The 15458-nt window shown below is 38.6% G+C and overlaps 1 long non-coding RNA gene across 4 annotated transcripts in view; it reads left to right on the forward strand.

The window, feature by feature from the left end:
• Positions 1 to 15458, forward strand: part of LOC109146175 — a 160334-nt gene that overhangs the window by 65602 nt on the left and 79274 nt on the right. For all 4 annotated transcript variants that reach the window (XR_005604251.1, XR_002048052.2, XR_005604252.1 and 1 more), the window contains exons 2-4: positions 5857 to 5975; positions 8024 to 8142; positions 8591 to 8711. This is a non-coding gene — a long non-coding RNA (uncharacterized LOC109146175). The remainder of the gene's footprint in view (positions 1 to 5856; positions 5976 to 8023; positions 8143 to 8590; positions 8712 to 15458) is intronic.

Consider the following 15458-nt stretch of genomic DNA (forward strand, 5'->3'; position numbering starts at 1 on the left):
GTTGTGCTCCAGTGACATGTCTTGAAGCTATGCTGCTTTTTAAACACAGGTTAAAAACAGCATGGCAATGATAACGGGAATAATATAACAGACTGATAAAATAAACTAAATTAAATTTTAATGCTAGCAGTAGAAGTTAGTTATGACATTTTTGTTTTATTGTTCTGTCTTCTAGAGTTTTAAGTCCTTGAAGACGAAAAGTTTATGGAATTTTGTTGTGTAACATTGCTGTTGTAAATGTACCTGCTGGTCTGGTGCTATTATGTTCCCCATCTCCTTGACTACTCTGAATTTTCATAGATTTCACAGAAAGTTCATCATAGTCTTGCGCAGGCTGTTCCATCAAATGGAAACTTGGGTCTCATGTCCTTTCCAGGAGTCACGGTTAATGAACTTGCCCCAGGATTTCCTACGTGATTTGTGTTCAGTACCTGTGGTTATACCCTAGCATTCCTTGCAACGAAACAGATGTTTGTCATATGGTCCTAAACATATAAATCGGCCTGGTCTTTCCAAGCAATTTGTGTGCCAAAGAATTCAATTATGGCTCTGAATGGGCCTGGGCCATAACGCTGTGAGACGAGCTTATTTAACAGAAATTCTAGAGTGTTTGGCACGTTATGTTTACCAGGGTGAGGCGAACAGGAATGAAGTGCAGTCCTGGAAAGCGAACTGTCATGCAGATGACTCACTGCAATCAAACACTGAGAAAATATGGTCTCTAAATGTTATGTCTACAACTAATTAACTTTATTTATTGTAGGACCTATAGAAATACAGAAACTGTGAAGTTTAGGGAAAATTAAATTAGGTTTTCAAACAAATGCCAGGCTGCCCAACGTTCCTTTTTCTTTTTTTTTTTTTTGAAAAAACTCCAACAATCTCTTTGCCAAGTAAAGTGAAATATGCTAAAATGCAAATGTTGATGTGTTTCAAGAAGGAAATTCAGTCGCTGACTCAAACCTTGCTTTAAAAAATTGAAATGTTAAAATCATCCAGGTTTCAAACTGAAAAGCAGGCTCATATATACACAGACTTTATTTAATCAGAAACTCTGACATTTCTACTTTAATCCCCTTCTCCAGACACTGTATTTTCCCCCATTGAAATATGCACAACTTACAGAGTGTACTCACACTCAAACAGGCATACTTGCACTAGAGCTGAGAGACTTAGTTCCAGTTGTGACTATATATGTATGTGTCATACAATAAATAATGATTTTTCCCCCACTTTGTTACTAATGTCTCAATATTGTTTGAGTATACTTGCATAAGAATTGATACCACTAGAGACTTGATGCTATATGCTCTTGACTATAAGAGTGGGCAGGATAAAGATTAGGATTCAAATTCCTGAATGAAAATACTGTGATCTTCAGTGCAGTGTGTGTAGGAGCAACAAATAAAACCAAGTGATGCCTCACTGATGGCCAGTGATAGAATAGGCCCTGTGTTCTTTGCCTAAGTATTTTGATGATTTGTTAATTGCATCAAAAGACAAAAGAGAGGAGAGAGGAGATGGATGTACCCTGTCTTTACAGTGGGTAGGTATCCGAAGGGCCAAATCCTCTATGGGACAACAAAAATAATGCCTTTCCAAGTAGGTCTTACGAGACAATTTTTCTCTGCAAAAGCTACTGATCCTCATACATCACTGAGAAAATAGATTGAGTACTCAGGAAATTAGTGATCTTAGGCAAATTAACACTACATAGCACAATCCATTTCAACTTCAGATCTTGGAAAAGCTGTTTGAAGACTGACTTTGTGAGCAAGCAGTAGGCCGGCACTCTTTTTTCCTCATCACGATAATGGTCCCTCCTCTTGGCAAGCAAAAACTTTCTCTGTGAAATCCTACATCATTTGGAGAGCAGTCCAGGAAATCATGGCTTTGCTCACCAGCCAGCATGGCGATGTGGACGTATGAAGGGCAAGAACATCTTTCTTCAGCCTGCTCAGGACAGTGTCAGTGCAGCACTGAGTCTAAGTTCACAGGGAGCCCTGCCAAGTGCCTTCGGGCTCCGTACTAGAGGAACTGTGCGCAGGAGCCAAGAGAGGGAAGCCCTGAAGAAGTGCTGTGGCCAAAACTATAGAAATCAAGTCTAGCTCTGAATAAAGCACTTTGCTGACCAAATTTGGATTGTCACCAATTGCTTCTATTTAATGAGACCCTGTGGAAAGTAGTTCTTTACACTAATAAACTTCCGAAAGAGGGGAAGCAGAGCCTCTAGGTCGGTGATTAACCAACTAGAATAATGAATTGTGTGTGAGACACTTTGGGGGATAGATATGATTCAGTTTGTGGAAAGAATGAGGTGTCATTTCGGTTTTTTAGGGATGTAAGTTTGTAACTAATTTTTGTCTCTGCTTGCCAGCATAACGGTTTGAATGTTAATTTAATTTTGCAGAATATCATTTATGTAAATGTAATTAGAAGGGAAACATGATCAGGAGATGCATAGCACCAAAGAAAATTTATTACTCCAAGGGGTATTGCTCTAATCATTCAACTGCAATATTGAGTTTCCCAAGATTTAATCTAAAAGCAATAAATTACAAAAGGCTAATGTCCTGCCCAACAAAAAGCTGTCATGAACCCAAGTTTCTGTGGGGAAAAAATTCAACTTCATTTCAGCAACAGGCTCTCCTCGTTTACACATTCCTTTTACGATTCCAGTCGAGTCAAAGTAAAATGAATACAAATGTGAGAGTTCGAACACTTTCCCTGAATATGTATGTGTGTCTGTTGGTGATTGTAATCATCAGCAATTCAAGGCACTGGGACTCTTATCTCGGGCAAAATTAGAAATGCAGTCCCACAAAGATACCACTGCAAATCCTTCGCCCCACCTTCACATGACCCTTTGATTTAAAGGAAGGCAAACTTGAGTCTGATTAATTCCAGTGTCCATATGAAAGTCTGTTGCTAATGTGCTGTTGTCTTTGTTCTGCCAACAAAATGAATGAGAAGAAACAAGCTGTCCTTCTGCCTGTGTTAGTGGCTGCAACCTCTGTGTTCCATGTTTCCCATGGAACACAGAGGTTGCAGTCACTAACATCCACGTGGGGAAGTCTCCCTTTTGATTCTGTTGGTCTGGATTTGCTAAAGAGACAGTTTTGCAAGGTGGAATGAAAAACAAATGAAATAATATTGTGTTCTTACTTCTCAAAGCCCTTGAATAGCAGTTCTGCTGTTCAAGGAGCATCTCTCCCCCTGAGTAAACCTGCAAGAAAAAATTGTCAGGAAATAAACAACAGCTAGGCAAAATATAAATTGGTAAACTCCCTAATGTGTAGGCTAAAACACTGTTAAATGTTGGGGTTTTGTGGTGCAATTTAGTATGATGGCTGATGCCAACATTACACTTCTCTAAGAAGTGGAGTAATTAGTACAGGAAATAGGTTTCTTATGTTTTATTTAGCCAAATTCATCTCTGGTTTAACTCCACTGTAGCCTGCATTAAATTTTTTCTCATTTCCCAGTGTTTTTCTGTGTAATTCTTTATATCATGACCTTTAATTCACTGTGATTGTCTTTTATTTTAGGTAGGGGCCATAGTTCCTCTCTCAATTTGTTATTATCAATTATGTCATAAGTCTTTGTTTCTTGGCTTGCGAAGTGAAACCCATCAGATCTGCAACAAGTTTTTACAAAGTACTCATTGGCAGGTTTACAGATTCCCACAGCTGTACATGGGATGCAGGGAGAAGCTGCAGCCTCAAAGGCATGGAGAAATAGAACTATGAGAGGATTGGGGAAAAATTCAAGGAACAGAGAAAAACAATTCTGTTAAAAGCAGGGAAGAAGGGCCTCCACATATGAACTGCTCATTTCCTTGTGGAGGAAAAGTACATCTTAGGAGGATGGCTGAAAGCAGTAATGAGCACTCCAGAGAATGAGAGAAAGTGACTGAACTTGCTGGGACATGCAGACAAGCTCGTGAGGCTCAGAACCTGCTGCTCACCAGCAAAGTCAAGTCAATTATGAATACGATTATTGAAATCAAATCAGTATCTTCTTCCTTGTCCCATGCAAGTTCTGGACATAATGATTTTGGCTGAGGTGGCTGTGAGAATGTGGATGCACAGGTCAGTGCTAGGGTCCCATGCTATGATGGCACTGGGGAGACAGGGAGATACCTGCCTTCTCCTCCTCTTCCTGCCTCTTGTACTTGCAGAGATGAGGTCCTGTGCTGGGAAATCTTCTTATAGGTCTGCTTCCACATGGCAGACCCCCCAACTTCTGTTTCAGTTCAGCCTGCCCAAAGTCAAACTGGAGGGTGGAAAAGATGGTTCAATAGGTTCATAGCAACATTCATACTCATCGGTTTTTGGTCTGTAGGATACTGGTGTGAAGCTGTTAGAGTTGTAATTCTCCACTCCCGGCTGTTTAGGGAGGTCCAAATGTTTGCAGCAGAACATAGGACAAACTGCTGTGGGTACACCTAATTAACAGTCAACATGCACAGTACTAATCATCTCATCCTTGATTGTGTTCAAGTACATCACAGATCAGGACAACCTGAACAGAAGGCTGCAGGTCTCTGCTATATAATTGCATTGAGGATGTGCCACAGCCAGGGTTAGTTCCGTGGCTTTTTGAAGGCAGATCAGTAGAGAAGGACAAAACTGCGCAGTGATGGTAGGAAAGGTCCTGCCTTGGTGATCCATCAGGTACACAGGCTGCAAGATGTAGTGCTAAGAGGCCTGAGACGTATTTTTAATTTCACAAAATATAATTGGTCTAGTTGTGAAGTAATGTCTAAGATTTTTGTCTCTTTAGTTTTTGAATAATGCAGGAAGGGGAATCCTGCGTCATGGAAAATGTTTTTTGCCCCAAGTCAGGACTACTGTTCTATAATTCCTTAAGAGACATACATGAAGATTTTATTAGTCCAAGATGATCTTCCAAGATCATCATCATTTATTACAGTTCTTGTGTTTTTCATTCCAATGAGATTTATAATTATAAACTGGTAATTAAAGAGGCCCCACTCTGTAATTCCATAGGAATTCCACTGTGATCTGACATTAATTAGCAACCAATTTTAAATTACTATATAACTTTTATGAAACCCACTAGTGTCTGAATGCCTTCTTTCAGTTACAAGGAAATGTTAGAAGGAATTTTGCCTTTGTTAGATGGAGCCTTGTTACAGGTTGATCAGTACTACCATGGGCTGTGAACACGTTTCCATGATGCAGCAACTACATGGATGGGCAGGTTCAACCTGCTGAGGTTTTGAAAGAATTTTTATCCTCATCTTTCTTGTAAGAGGCATTTTTCTCACAGGATTTCAGCCTTCTGTCATGTCAACAAGTGTGCATTCTTTGATGCTTAGATTTTATCTGACTTGTTATGGAAATCAGAGTGATATGGTGCACGGCTTGATGGCTGATGCAAGCTCTCTCTGCCTTGAAAGGGTAATTTAAATAATTACAGCGAATGAGGAAAAAGAGAAAAATAATCACCGGCTCCAACGAGAATGTCTGTGGGATAGAGAATATGTGACAGCAGGCTAAGGGAATAAACATTCAAAATTCTGGCATTATTTCACCATCTGTATTAAAGATCTGATATCTGATGAAATTTGTATGTCCCCAAAATCTGACAGGTAAAATGCTACCTGGACGTATGTTCGTAATAAAACACCTGATACATATGGATAATCAAGACTTAACACCTCTTTTTCCTTTTTTGTTTCTGCTCTATTTTTATATCTTTTAATGGGTTTTTTTGGGGGGGGAGGGTTGTTGGGTTTTTGGGGGGTTTTTTTGGGGTTTTTTTGGGGGTTTTTTGGGGGGTTTTTTGGTTTGGTTTTTTTGTGAACTTATATCAGTTATCACCATTAAGCTTGTCAGAAAGAAGTGGAGAGTGGGATAATATCCAAATCCATTACTTGCAAAAACATGTAGAAAACAAGAGACCTAAAAGGAGACAACTGATTCTTTTTGCATGGATGAAATCATGAGGTAAGTTTTCAAAGTCTTGCCCTGCAGATTAATTTCCACCAACTCCACTAAACCTAATGAAAATCACATCTGTTTCTAAATATTTCTTAGTGTGCTCTTACCCCTTTGCAGCTTCTCCCTATCACCTTCTGCAACTCTTTTGATCAAACCTCCAAGACCTTTCCCAAGAAATGTGACTTCTGATTGAAGTTTGTACAGGTAACAGGGTAAAAGGAAGTGTGATTTGCTAGTCATCTCCACATCCATCTTCCATCATAAATCACCTCTGATCTGAGCATGAAGCTGTTCAGGAAAGTAAAAGTTTAGCTTATTTAGCAGCCAAATTTTGTTGGCTTTTGAGTCCCCACTGTTCTTCAGGGTCATTGTAGTTGCATGGATATGCATCACTTTTCTTGCCATTTTTTGCCATTTTACAACAGGGAAATTTATGGGAGAAATCCTCTTATTTAAACTTAGACAAATCTTGACCAAGAGATAGTCCTGACTGTTGTGTTTTCCCTCATTAAAGGGACTGTACCTATTTTCTATAAAATAGATGAGATTTCAGCTTGGAAATTCCCGTTAAAATCTCATTCTGTTATGTTGCATCTAACTTGTTATCAGGATATCTCTGAACAACTTTGCCAGTAAGCCAGAGATATGTCACTGACAGCAAGGAGCAGAGTGCAGCTTTAACACAGGGAAATGCTATAAACTCGCTCGATCAGATCAGCATCAGCAGTGACTCAGTCTACTCCTGTTGGACCCAGAGAGTACACGTGAACTAAACTTGCTGCCTTTACTTGTAACTATCCCTAAAAGGGATTAAGTTTTTAAAATCTGGCTACATGCATTTCAGATACTAATATATTCTCTTGGTTCTGCGCCTAAGTAAGATTTAGAGGAATTTGGAGAGCAGCTGGACGCTAAACTTTAGGAGATCCAGCGTCAAAGCAGGGCTCATAGTAACCCGCATGCTGTCAGTAAATCCTAATGCTCTATATTTAACCTACTATTAAAACTATGTTTTGTTATTTTTGCTTACCTTAATCTCAAACTTTGGTTTTTGTATGTTTGCAGAACAAGGCAAGCTCTTAAGGCTATAAAATTTGTCTCACTGCTTTTGTTTTAGTTCAATGTTGTTTTGAAGGCATCTGAAAGGGCAAATTAGAAAGGCAGGTATTATGTTTCAAGGAGAGAGTTATAAAAGTCTGAATTGCATCCCAAGTATATTTTACTCCTAATAATGAGAACTGGATGAACAGCATTTAAAAAAATATGAACCTGCCCCAACTACATTGGTTCAGATGTAACTGATCTAATGTAGTTTTCCAAAGAATAATTGATATTATATAATCATAACTGGCAGTTTATGTCTTGAAAGTGACACTTGACACTTTCCTGCTAACCAGTTTAGAATCATCAATTAAAACATCACTTGTGTAATGACATTTTAGTAACAAGTTTAATATCATAAATTATGACATCACCTTCTTTTATGGCATCGGGGTTGACTGAAAGGTTTTCTTTAGAAAAGAGAAAAACTAAAAAAAAATGTACGAGGCCTTAACATTGCCTCTCATTTTGTCTTTATAAAAGGTATATATGTTGTGTTCCTCTGGCCACGGTCCTCATTAGGGAGGATCTGAAAGCTGAAAAGCTACAAACAATGATGAAATAAAAATTGAGATGAACTTGCTTCAGATTAACACAGACAACCTCCCAGTAGATAGTAGTGTCCTTTGCATCATACCAATGAAAATCTTTGAGGAATGGAGAAGAAAACATGGGCGTGCTCATGAAACCTGATCAACTCAATTATAGTGCAGTAATATTTCCTGAGATGTGGTGTGAAAGTTCAAGATTGCATCACTACCAACAGTCAGTGTTCTTTTTCTTCATGGTCAGTGGTTTTGAAGTCATCCTTCTTATATTATTCTTCATTGAATGGTCCAATTTTGGTGCTGGAGTCAGGTATTCAGACTCTTCAGGACACTAGATTTTATGATGACTGTTAGTGATTTGAGTCCTGAGTTGGCAATTGACTCCATTTATTCATGTCTATTTAGGCTTATGGAACCAGACAGGAGCCAGACCAGTCATGAATTGAGTTCAGAGGATTCCCAATTAAACAAATGTCTGTATGGATGTGTGTCTTTGTAGGATTAACTGCAAGGAGTCAAATATTGTAAGTATATCATGTTTTCAGAGCTGACTTTCTAAAGGCGCATGGCATCAGCTTTGCTCTCTTCCTTACAAAGTCAAGCAGAGCAAGCCATAACCAAGCATTTTCAAAATTTTTCCTGAATTTTTTTTTCTTGAAGCTGAATCTTTATCATGTTAAGTTGTACTGAACTCTACTGGGACTCTATGCTGAGATGATGCTTATCTTCTAGTGTTTATATAGAAACTTAGCCTTGTACATGCAGATAGACCCTGTGAGTTCATGTGCTTCTCCCATGGCTTGCTTTTATATCAAGTTCTTGGTTTGGGTTTCAAGGGTTTGAAAAGTGGGGAAAGAATCCTAGATAAGAAGACAAATTCGCTTTGTAAAAAACTGGACAACTGTTGTGTATTGACTGGGGTAGAAACATTTCCCTAAACAATCCAGAATAATTTCCCTTGCTAATTGCCAGACTGTAAATCCAGGATATGACAAATGGGTGCCACATGGCATATGGGCAACTGCTCCATACTCCGGATCAAGTGTCCAGTGCTCAAGAGATGCCCTAATTCCAGCAAGAAGGTGATAATTCAGTAAGTATGAAAACATTTCTTAAATTACACACAAAATTTTAAGCAAATCTATGTAAATTGACAGTGCATATCTTAGTGGTCTCCTGAGGATGCCATGATTTACCTACCCTCTTTTCTTAACATTTTTTCAAAAGTTTTTTTCCCCCATGAATATTTATGTCGATGCCTCATTTGCTGACTGAATTTCCAATCTACTGGAATTATGCTTCCCCATAGTACACGCAGGAAAGGTGAGCTGTTAGAGGTGAGAAAAAGAGACTCCGTGACCTTTAGGAAATAGCAAGTGGCACCAGATAAAACCTATTCTGTGAGGGGTTACTTATGGATTGGTTGGACATAATTACCAAAAAATTATTATCTCACTGCAACAATTAACTTGTGGTAGGTCAGAGTCCAAATCTCCAGAAACTCTGAACTTTCACAAATTGGCTTTGCCCGTTGCCACTCTAAGGCGATGAGTAATTCTTAAAATAGGCGTGAGTGATAGAAACCACATAATTCGAGTTATGAGTATAGACTTATTTACAGCTGGCATTTTTTTAAAGTGAGTTGTAAATGTTAAGGTGCTAGATTCAATGCTTATAAATGTGTTTCCTTGGTGATAAAGCTTTCACTAAGCATGTTATCTATCTGTGTTCTCTTATATGCAGACAAGAAATGATTCACTCTGTGTGTTATAGGTCTTGTGCTTTAAAATTGAATCCTCTATTGACTAACGGCTGAGAAACATAGAAATCAAATCCACAGCTGTTTTTTCTTAAAAGTGAAGTTTTGGCAAAAGCAGCAAAGGCTTTAGTGCATTAGAAAAGTGTGCATTTTTTAAAGTTGTTCCACTTCCTATTTTCTCTCTACAATACTCCCTGAAGTTAAGAGTTTTCTTGCGTTCCATCTTGCAGTTTCAAGCAGAATAGGGCTTTGATTTTGCATGCCACTCTACTGCCTACTAAATGCAAAGAAGATGTTAGTTTGTGGGGATACACAAATTAAAGAAGTAAACACACAGAATTAAATCCTTCTGGGACAAAAAAGCAGTTTATCTGATGACTGAGACAGTGGTGGTTGGAAATCTCTTCAGTGGAGATATAGAAATTACTTGGAAAAGGTGAGGTAAGACACAAAGACTGAGCAAAAACCTCCATGCACTGACAAATAATGTCACTTACATTAGAATGAGAAATGCTGGCCCAGCTGATATCAGTGGGAGTTTTACCATTCTTTCCACTTAACCTTCTTTTGTAAGTAAAGTAAGGGCTAGTTGGGCCACTGGATATATGTGAGTAGTTACTTGGTCATCCCTGTTTTACTCTGGCCTCCTATAAAAGGACGCTCTTGCATGTCATCAGCTCCAGCACCCAGGAGATTAGAGGGGTTATAACACAGAAGAGCAGGTACATGCAAAGATGCAAAGACAGAGGCCTGCTGCCAGGGAGACACTGCTGGTCCCAAAACACCCTCATCCTAGCACACATGACACGTTAGGGTTCGAGAACTATAAATAGCATACGGTTATGTGCATTAATTGCATCATAAAGTAGTGGAGCCCCAAAGGAGACCTGGTCTCAGCTATACTATAACTGGGACAAACAATTAATGAGAGAGCTTACAAACTCATTAGGTAGGACAGGAGCAAAGTATTAATCACCCATTCTCTGTTTCAGACGAGTTTAAATATACCCATTGTTTACATAAATAGTCTATGGATTGAAGAGGAATGGATCTGACTTTTCCTTAGCCCTATTGCCCATTTCAGGGGTTGGCTTTTCTTTCCTTCTTGTTTACACCAGCATGAGCTCTGAAACCCCCCTTATTACACAGAAGTCATCAAACACATTTAAATGTGCTTTCTATCTCTAATTTCAACTTTTGTTTCTATGGCTTAACTTTTTGACAGCTGGGTATGGTAAAATAAACCGTGAACTGTTCTGTTCCCAATGATCTTATCTTAATTCTTTTAAGTAACCTGCTGATGACCTTGCATGTGCAAAACCATTTTATACATTTTTTAAGAATGCTGGTTTGGGGGCTTCCGATAGAGTAAAGTTAATACAAGAACCCCTTCAAGTGGCATTGAGTTTCTGAAGCACAGAGAAGAGAGAAACCTTCTGACCCTGCAGCTTTGAAAACCTCTTGTTGGCCATTTAGGAAAAATGAGCCAGATTCAGATCTCCTTTGCTACTTGTTTAGCCAGCCATAGCCCAGGCTGTCACAGCTTTGTGGGAAAATGGGTTCCCTGGTGTGTGGTAATGACCCCACACAGGTCTGAGCTCTGTTATTCCAACAGATACAGGCTTTCTGGCAGCCCTAGATAAATTCCTGTATCACTTATGAAAGCTGTCAAGGGCTGGCATTTCTTTTGGAGAAACCTTAGAGGATAGGGCCACCACACAACAGGCCAGCCCTGCAGAAACCCACATGGAGACTCCCAACGTTACAGACTAGGGATGGCTTGATGTGCTCTCTATCTCATGGGCATGAATCATGTAGGTTCGTGAGAAATCTATTCGTTGCTGGCTGGGCGTGAACATAAATGTAAATATAAAGATCTTTCATGCCAGTCTTCAAGAGGACTAAAACCCCATAGCTGGCTCTGATTAGAGCCCTGAAGAGAGGAGGAAGTTGTAGTGCCTCCTAGAGCCCATATTGCTGCTTTTGGATTTGCTACTTACTGTCTTAGCTTCAGAACAACTTTTGCTGGAGCTGTTGCCCGGATCCTGATTTTGGCATTGTTTTGTCTTCACTTACACTGTTTTGTCTCAGTTTATCTTTGGAAATGTCCAGAAATGAAAGGGGCACCACTTTGTCAACAGTGCAGTGGACAGAGTTTGTCGGCTTCACTTTTGGTTGGCCTTGAAATTCCCCTTAATTAGTATTGTCATTAGATTTTCACTCATATCACCCACTCTGTCTATTCTGCCTAAATATACTATTTCCAAACATAATAAATCTGGAAAAATGTGCCTATTATTTTTCTTTCTAAATCCTGTCCAAAAAAAATGAACCAGCAGTGTAGTTCCACTATAGGAACTGCTGATTTTGCCACTTAATTTTCTCCCCCCTTCTTCCTATTTCCCTTTGTTTTTCCCTGTATCTCCAGGATACATAAACTCCTTGTCATTCTCACAGCTATGCAGCTGCCTGTCAAGGAATATATGGTAAAATTCCTACCATTACCTACTCCTTATGCTCAGACAAGCACTAGGCCAAGATCCACATTTGCTTGCCTAGATTTTGCCCATTCCATGAAAAAGTTTGCAGTTTAAGAGGAGACGACACAAAGCACACCAGCTGCCCTCTGGCCTACAAAATTCCTCTAGAGCATCTCACTTGGAAAAAACACCTGCATCAGAACAAACAAACATAAGTGGATTGGAAAGAGTTTAGTTTCATCTAAACTGTGGCTGGATTTAGTAGAGACCAGCTTCCTTTTTGAAAATTATCTGAAAGTGGAGTGAAATGAAAACAAGTATTCCTCCTGTTTCAGCCTTGTCCTAATTTATATAACTCAATGACATTACTAATAGAAAAGGAGAAAAGGACTTTGTATGTTCCTGAAAGAATTTCAAGAAGGCAGGTCCCCTGTCTTTTTATTTAAACATTTAAAAAAGTGCAAGAGCTGGAACATACATTATTGTTAGTATTTGATGTCGGTTTTGTCAATATTTGTGTATTTATTCACAATTACAAAACTGACACATTTTTTAGGTAGTATTTTCATTAGTGTTATTTCCTTCCTCCAGGCTGAAATATTTTAGAAAACATTTGCAGATCTGAGAAACAAAACAATAAACTAAATCAGACAAGGTGATGTTTACTTTTCTAGCAGGATGCTTTCCTAGTCATGGGTGATATTTTTAATTTTCTCACAATGGAGTTGTATAGTAAACCCCTTTGAGTTTTTCCTCAACCAGAGCCAAATCTCCAAAGCAAATTCCTTCTTACCATTATAATGTGATACTTCATTCCTGGTATTTCTGTTTATCAGAGCCTGATTATGAGCTAGGGATTATGAACTAGGGATTATGAACTAGTTATATTTAAGACTCTAATTTGTTTTTTTTTAAAAAAAAACCTTCCTCTTTGTCATTCCTCATTTTTTTGTCTTCCTACAAAGATCTTTTAAGAGCACCTGAAATTCCACCAGACACCAAGGAAAGAACAATCGCAGGTGTTCAGGTGTTGTGAATGCCCAGCCATTCTGCTAACCTCTGGCTTTGCAGGGAGCATTGTGAACACCAGTTTTGATTTTAAAATATGCTGTTGCTTTAGCGTTGTTGGAGGAGGGGGAAACAAGTGAACATTATGTCATTTTTTATATATACCCATTGTACTTGCCTGGATTCTCCTTAGTTGATATATCAAGCCTTCATTAACTACAAGATAGATATGCTAATAGATACATCAGTTAAACCAAGTTGAGCTGAAGTGTCTTAGATAATAAAGCTTTGCATAAATTCTAATTCAAGCAATTTCATCAAAAAGCATAACAAGTAGCTAATCTGGGATAAAAATGTTTTTTATTTCAGAACCATGTTCTTCATAACATCCTTCACAGATGCTATAATGTTATTTTACTCTTTAGAAAAATATCTAACAACATGATTGTCTCACACCAGGCATAATCCCAGTGGAAATTAAAATTGCATGCATTTTCTCATCACTCTTTATTTAACAACTGGGAGACTTTTAATATTTGAAACTCAGCAAGAAAATTGTCTTGAAACACAGAGATTCCTTTGGGGTAATTTCACTTTTGTTTTGTGTGAACTTTAGCTGAGCAATTTTTTACAGTAATGTGGATCTGTGGATTGAATGGCAGTTAACGGGACTCTCTATATGTGCTTCACACCTAATATAGAAGAAAACATCTCAAGGAACATTTTAATAAATTAATATGAATCAGCTGGCCTTATTAATAAAGACGCTTTGTTTTAGATGTTTAATCATTTCTTTTAAACCCATACCACTGTGTTTAAAGATCAACCTGAAACTGACTGTGTTCCTGCATGAAAGGCAATACAGTAGTGACACTTCTCAATTTTCACTTTTTTTTTTTTCCCCCTGTAATTGAGAGGACATCTGGCATGCCCAAGACATCTAACATTGATGGGATTTAGTAATTTAGTTTGCTTGACTCAGAATAGCAGTATCCGAAAGGATGGCTCATCTACAAAATGAGCTGCTTGTTTCCCTTCAACAACTGAAGGACAAATGCTTGCAATGCAAAATAACATTACAATAGGCTCTTGCAAGTGGTCATAGAAAAGTGACAGTGGATTTAGTAGGGTTGATTCTATCAGCTGATTTCCATTAAAACCTTTTTATTTTTGCCTGTAATCGTCCCTTGGGAGATAGGCTTGCTAGCAAGACACCCCTGGCTATCACACAGTGGCTTCCAATATTCATTATTGCTCATGTCTCTTCTGCAGATTGAAGATTCAGAGGTCAATAAGCACCTTGCAGAAATACTCCAATCACATTCAGAGAATGTGATTGTTGCACTGCCTTGCATTGGGTATCATTGCTTGTTTTCACGTGTTCAACAGAGTAACATTGACACTCCCGTCATTTTGCTTGCACTCTTGATGTTTCCATCTTTAGCATTTCTGAGACAGAGTGAGACCTGCCAGTCCTTATCAGGAATTTGGCGCCCTTCTCTCAAATGTTTCTGGCAAAGTCAAACCAGCAGTGTCCAAGGCCTGTCTTTATGCAGAACTGTACACTGGAGTTGAAATTAGTGCCACTATGTTCAAACACAATTTGCTTGTCAGTTTGGATGATTTCACACTAAATTATATGATCGGATATTTCTTTATTTTTAGTATTTCACTCTTAGTAATATTTTAATCCTTTTCTGTGTGTCTTAATCACAACATCTTTTTCTTCCATTAAATGTCTCAGGAATTTTGTTTTCTAATTCTTCAACTGAAAAAGAGTATCTCAGGCCTCTGAGTTGTTTCAGGCATCAGATCTACCTCTCCACTGCATCTTTAGCAAGACCAAACAGAAACAAAAAATACTTTAGTCCTGTGCAGAGATACAAGTCAGTATTTGTCAGACCAGAACATTTATCATCAGACTCCATTTCACTGGCACAGTGATAACCTGTGGGTGTTTTGGAAAAGTCAAGTTTTTCACTTTGAATCAGTATCAGAACTCCTAAAAAGTCAGAAGCTCATTCTTTTGTTTGTTTTGGTTTTTTCTCTGCACCTAAACTGAATACTAAGATTTCAGTAATCTGGTAATGGATGGAAAGACTATATCTCCAAAAAAAAGAAGGTTGTTGGTAGACTTGAGGTAATTTCTGACCATTCTTGTTATCTTTGTGCCACAAACAGGGGCACTGAAGTTGTTGTCAGTTACTTGTGTGCAACCCAAGAGCACCTGGAGGGCCACTATAAACCTGTTATTGTCAAATCTCATACTGTTCAACCCACACAGTCACATGTGCAAGGTGTGCCTTTGGAGCAAAGTTACTTCTACCTTCTGCCCAGGCAACAGGCTCTGCTAAGATGGGCTGATTTTACATTCTAAGCTTTTGAGATTGAGTTTAAATTGGTTGAGGCCAGCATTGTCTTTGTTCTGTTTGGTCAGACCCCAGCATAGCAAACACCAGCCCATGATCTGGTTCTAATATAAAATGGTGTTGTGGAAGGCTAGATACCCATATCAAAAATTAACTATTTCCTACTGAAAACCCCTGTCATCACCTTGTCCGTGCTCAGGATTTTGGTTTGTGTCAGTCATAGG

The sequence above is a fragment of the Corvus cornix genome, chromosome 3 (genome assembly GCF_000738735.6).
Source record: "Corvus cornix cornix isolate S_Up_H32 chromosome 3, ASM73873v5, whole genome shotgun sequence".
Lineage (NCBI taxonomy): Eukaryota > Metazoa > Chordata > Aves > Passeriformes > Corvidae > Corvus > Corvus cornix.